Source organism: Equus caballus, unplaced genomic scaffold, assembly GCF_041296265.1.
Source record: "Equus caballus isolate H_3958 breed thoroughbred unplaced genomic scaffold, TB-T2T haplotype1-0000019, whole genome shotgun sequence".
NCBI lineage: Eukaryota > Metazoa > Chordata > Mammalia > Perissodactyla > Equidae > Equus > Equus caballus.
Genome location: NW_027222392.1, coordinates 978,714 through 984,720, shown reverse-complemented (window position 1 = coordinate 984,720; position 6,007 = coordinate 978,714).

The following is a 6,007-nucleotide window of genomic DNA, read 5'->3' as shown; positions in this document are numbered from 1 at the left end:
CCTTTATTATGTTGAGGTACTTTCCTTCTATACCCATTTTACTGAGGGTTTTTATCATAAATGGGTGTTGGATCTTGTCGAATGCTTTCTCTGCATCTATTGAGATGATCATGTGGTTTTTGGTTTTCATTTTGTTAATGTAGTGTATCACGTTGATTGACTTGCGGATGTTGAACCATCCCTGTGTCCCTGGTATAAATCCCACTTGATCATGGTGTATAATCTTTTTGATGTATTGCTGTAATCGGTTTGCCAAAATTTTGTTGAGGATTTTTGCATCTATGTTCATCAGTGATATCGGCCTGTAGTTCTCCTTCTTTGTGTTGTCCTTGTCAGGTTTGGGGATCAGAGTGATGTTGGCTTCATAGAATGTGTTAGGGAGTTCTCCATCTTTCTCAATTTTCTGGAACAGTTTGAGGAGAATAGGTATTAAGTCTTCTTTGAATGTTTGGTAGAATTCTCCAGAGAAGCCGTCTGGTCCTGGACTCTTGTTTTTGGGGAGGTTTTTGATTACCGTTTCTATTTCCTTACTTGTGATTGGTCTATTCAGATTCTCCATTTCTTCCTGATTCAGTTTGGGGAGATTGTAGGAGTCTAGGAATTTGTCCATTTCTTCCAGGTTGTTCAATTTGTTGGCATATAGTTTTTCATAGTATTCTCTTATGATCTCTTGTATTTCATTGGTATCTGTTGTGATTTCTCCTCTGTCATTCCTGATTTTATTAATTTGCGATTTCTCTCTTCTTTTCTTGGTGAGTCTGGCTAGGGGTTTGTCAATTTTGTTAATTCTTTCGAAGAACCAACTCTTTGTTTCATTGATCCTTTCTATTGTCTTTTTTGTTTCAATATCGTTTATTTCTGCTCTTATTTTTATTATTTCCCTCCTTCTACTGACTCTGGGCCTTGTTTGTTCTTCTTTTTCTAGTTCTGTTAGGTGTCGTTTGAGGTTGCTTACGTGAGCTTTTTCTTGTTTAGTGAGGTGAGCCTGTATTGCGATGAATTTCCCTCTTAGGACTGCTTTTGCTGCATCCCAAATGATTTGGTATGTCGTGTTCTCATTTTCATTTGTCTCCAGATAATATTTGATTTCTTCTTTAATTTCTTCAATGATCCATTGTTTGTTGAGAAGCGTGTTGTTTAGTCTCCACATTTTTGCACCTTTCTCTGCTTTTTTCTTGTAGTTGATTTCTAGTTTAATAGCGTTATGATCAGAAAAGATGCTTGATATTATTTCAACTCTCTTGTATTTATTGATGTTTGCTTTGGTTCCCAAAATATGGTCAATCCTTGAGAATGTTCCATGTGCACTTGAGAAGAATGTGTAACCTGCTGTTTTTGGATGAAGTGTTCTATATATATCTATTAAGTCCATCTGGTCTAATTTTTCATTTAATTCTATTATTTCCTTGTTGATTTTCTGTCTGGATGTTCTGTCCATTGGTGTTAATGGTGTGTTGAGGTCCCCTACTATTATTGTATTGTTGTTGATGTCTTCTTTTAGATCTATTAAGAGTTGCTTTACAAATTTTGGTGCTCCTGTGTTGGGTGCGTATATATTTATAAGTGTTATGTCTTCTTGGTGGAGAGTCCCTTTTATCATTATATACTGTCCCTCTTTGTCTTTCTTTATCTGTTTTGCTTTGAAATCTACCTTGTCTGATATTAGTATAGCGACACCTGCTTTCTTTTGTTCATTATTAGCTTGGAGTATTGTTCTCCATCCCTTCACTCTGAGTCTGTGTTTGTCTTTGGGGCTGAGGTGTGTTTCCTGGAGGCAGCATATTGTTGGATCTTGTTCTTTGATCCATCCTGCCACTCTGTGTCTTTTGATTGGGGAGTTCAATCCGTTTACATTTAGAGTGATTATTGAGACGTGGTGGCCTACCACTACCATTTTGTGTCTTGTTTTCCGGTTTTCTTCAGTTTCCTTTGTTTCTCGTCCCATGGTTTAATCTGTTCTGATGTAGAGCTGCTACTCTCTGTTGTTGTCCTTCTACTTATCTCCTCTGCTCTTGGTTTTGTAGTCCCTTTCCTTTTTTGGATTTTTCAGGAATGAGGGTTTTCCTGAGGATTTCCTGAAGAGGAGGTTTTGTGGCAATGAACTCCCTTAATTTTTGTTTATCTGGGAAAGTTTTTATTTCTCCATCGTATTTGAAGGATATTTTCGCTGGGTAGAGAATTCTCGGCTGTAGGTTTTTGTCCTTCAGATTTTTGAATATATCATTCCACTCTCTTCTCGCCTGTAAAGTTTCTGCTGAGAAATCTGCTGATAGCCTGATGGGGGTTCCTTTGTAGGTTAGTTTCTTTTGCCTGGCTGTCCTTAATATTTTCTCCTTGTCGTTGACTTTTGCTAGCTTCACTACTATATGGCGTGGAGTTGGTCTTCTTGCATTGATAAAGTTTGGAGATCTATTGGCTTCTGTCACCTGAAGATCCATCTCCCTCACCAGATTTGGGAAGTTCTCAGCCATTATTTCTTTGAATAGGTTTTCTGCCCCTTTCTCCTTCTCTTCTCCCTCTGGTATACCTATAATCCTTACGTTGCATCTCCTAATTGTGTCTGATAATTCTCGGAGAGTTTCTTCATTTCTTTTAAGTCTTGCTTCTCTCTCCTCCTCTGCCTGCAACAATTCTATATTGCCATCTTCCAAATTGCTAATTCTTTCCTCCATATTATCGGCCCTACTGTTCAGAGCATCTAGATTTTTCTTAATCTCCTCTATTGTGTTCTTCATTTCCAGTATTTCTGTTTGGTTCTTCTTTATCGTATCAAACTCTTTTGTGACATAGCTCCTGAACTCGTTGAGTTGTCGGTCAGAATTCTCTCTTAACTCAGTGAGTATTTTAATGATGGCTGTTTTGAAGTCATCATCATTTAGGTTATATATCTCATTTTCTTTGGGATTGTTTTCTGTGTATTTGTTACTTTCTTTCTGTTCTGGAGATTTGATGTATTTTTTCATATTGCTTGATGATGTTGATTTGTGCCTCCGCATGGAGATAGAGTTTAGTTGCTCCTTTCACTTGTTTCAGCTGCTGCGGTGGGGGGAGCAGCTGTTTATACTTCACCAACCAGGAACCCTGTCCGTAGTTGCTAACTGGGCCTGGGCCCCTCTTCGTAGCCACAGTGGCCCTTTGGATTCCCTCCTCTGCCGTGGGGGCCGTCACGGGGGGCTTCAGACTGCAGGTGCCTACTGTTGTTGCCCACCTAGATGCGCTCTCTCCTTGGGGTCTGCAACGGTGTTATGGGCTTTTCCAGCGGCCAGGGGTGGGATCACTTTTATTTGTCGCTCGGTTGCTGTCGGCACCCACCAAATCTCACTTGTCCTCTATGGGTCGCAGGAGAGCTATTGGCATCTTCTACAGTCTGTGGTTAGTACACCTAGCTATGCTGCTTTTGCCCTGGGGTCTTCCAGCCTTGTGGCTGGCGGCTGGGTGCCTTCTACTGGTGCTGTGCCGAGGCTTTCCCTAAGGCTTCTGTGAGCCTGTAGGGTTTCCCCCTAGGCTACTAAGCTGGGTCTCTGGAACTCTCTCCAGCCCCAGTCCTCTCCGAGATCTCCGGCAATCCCTAGCCTCACCTGGTGGGCAACGGCAGCTGGGGGTCGCCCCGCCCTCTGGGCTTCTCTCCGGGCCTCTGCCGGGAGCTCTGAATGCTCAGCGTGGCCCCTCTGCTACCGGCAGACAGAGAGTTTTGTCTGCTGCCCAGGCGGAGCTCCGGCGCTTCTCCACCGGATCGCCGGACCCGCCTTTGAAAGTTCCCCCGCCCCGGTCCTCTCCGAGATCTCCGGCAATCCCTAGTCCCACGGGGCGGGCAACGGCAGCTGGGGGTCGCCCCGCCCTCTGGGCTTCTCTCCGGGCCTCTGCCGGGAGCTCTGAATGCTCAGCGTGGCCCCTCTGCTACCGGCAGACAGAGAGTTTTGTCTGCTGCCCGGGCGGAGCTCCGGCGCTTCTCCACCGGATCGCCGGACCCGCCTTTGAAAGTTCCCCCGCCCCGGTCCTCTCCGAGATCTCCGGCAATCCCTAGTCCCACGGGGCGGGCAACGGCAGCTGGGGGTCGCCCCGCCCACTGGGCTTCTGTCCGGGCTTGTGCCGGGAGCCCTGAGTGCTCAGCGTGGCCCCTCTGCTACCGGCAGACAGGGAGTTTTGTCTGCTGCCTGGGGGAGCTCCGGCACTTCCCCTCCGGGTCGCCGATCCGGCCTTTGAAAATTCCCCCGCCCCGGTCCTCTCCGAGATCTCCGGCAATCCCTAGTCCCACGGGGCGGGCAACGGCAGCTGGGGGTCGCCCCGCCCTCTGGGCTTCTCTCCGGGCCTCTGCCGGGAGCTCTGAATGCTCAGCGTGGTCCCTCTGCTACCGGCAGACAGAGAGTTTTGTCTGCTGCCCGGGCGGAGCTCCGGCGCTTCTCCACCGGATCGCCGGACCCGCCTTTGAAAGTTCCCCCGCCCCGGTCCTCTCCGAGATCTCCGGCAATCCCTAGTCCCACGGGGCGGGCAACGGCAGCTGGGGGTCGCCCCGCCCACTGGGCTTCTGTCCGGGCTTGTGCCGGGAGCCCTGAGTGCTCAGCGTGGCCCCTCTGCTACCGGCAGACAGGGAGTTTTGTCTGCTGCCTGGGGGAGCTCCGGCACTTCCCCTCCGGGTCGCCGATCCGGCCTTTGAAAATTCCCCCGCCCCGGTCCTCTCCGAGATCTCCGGCAATCCCTAGTCCCACGGGGCGGGCAACGGCAGCTGGGGGTCGCCCCGCCCTCTGGGCTTCTGTCCGGGCCTCTGCCGGGAGCTCTGAATGCTCAGCGTGGCCCCTCTGCTACCGGCAGACAGAGAGTTTTGTCTGCTGCCTGGCGGAGCTCTGGCGCTTCCCCACCGGGTCGCCGGACCCGCCTTTGAAAGATCCCCCGCCCCGGTCCTCTCCGAGATCTCCGGCAATCCCTAGTCCCACGGGGCGGGCAACGGCAGCTGGGAGACCTCCGTGCCCACCGTGTCTCTCTCTGGGACCCTCCGGGCGCCCCGAGCACCAGGCCGGGTCTCCCCGCCAATGGCGGGGAGAGACTCTCCCCGCGGGCTCAGGTGTGCAACTCCAAAGTTTCCCTCTGCGTTTAGGAGTAATTGCGGGGGGTTTAAGTAGGGTTCTGGTCACCTGTTTCCACCGTCGCTCCTCTGTTGTGTTCTCGCTCCTGCCCTAGATGTGTGTGGATCCTCTGGGGGCGTCCGTTGGAAGAAAGCCGCTTGCGGGTACTAGGCTGCCCGTCGGGGTCGGAGAGTTTTCACCTATTTCCACATCCTCCCGGAGGAAAGTCCGTCCACCTTCCGATGTATAGACGCGTGGGTGTCTCAGACGTCCTGAGATGCTGTCTGGATATCCTTTGTCAAGCGATAAGTGTCCAAATAATTGTAGACTCGAAGGGCGAGAGACAAAGAGGACTACTCACGGCGCCATCTTGGAAGCCAGCCTACAACTAAGTATTTTTTAAACTGTTTGCAAGGTCTGACAAGATCTAGCCTTGTCATTTATCATCTTGGATCTGGGACTTGAATAATAATAAATTTCATGTGGCTTTAGATATAACTGTAAATTTCCTCATATCTAAAATATATATAATATTTCAATATTTTAAATTTAACTTAGGGTTCATTGGGTCATGTTATATTAATTTCTATCAAATTCCATACTGTACTATATATTTAAAAGAATTCAAAATTAAAATAAATTTTAAATGCAAAATGCTACCTTTAACTTTGGTTGATGGAAAAATAAATCAACAATGTTGTTTTAAAACCAAGTATATATTTTATTAAAAGAAAATTGAGGGCTCAGCCCACTGGTGTAGTGGTTAAGTTCCTGTGCGTTGCTTTGGCGGCCCCAGGTTCACTGGTTCAGATCCCTGGTGTGGACCTACACCCTGCTTATCAAGCCATGCTGTAGCAGGCATCCCACTTATAAAGTAGAGGAAGATGGACACAGAGGTTAGCTCAGGGCCAGTCTTCCTCAAAAAAAAAGGAGGGGGGGAGGAAATT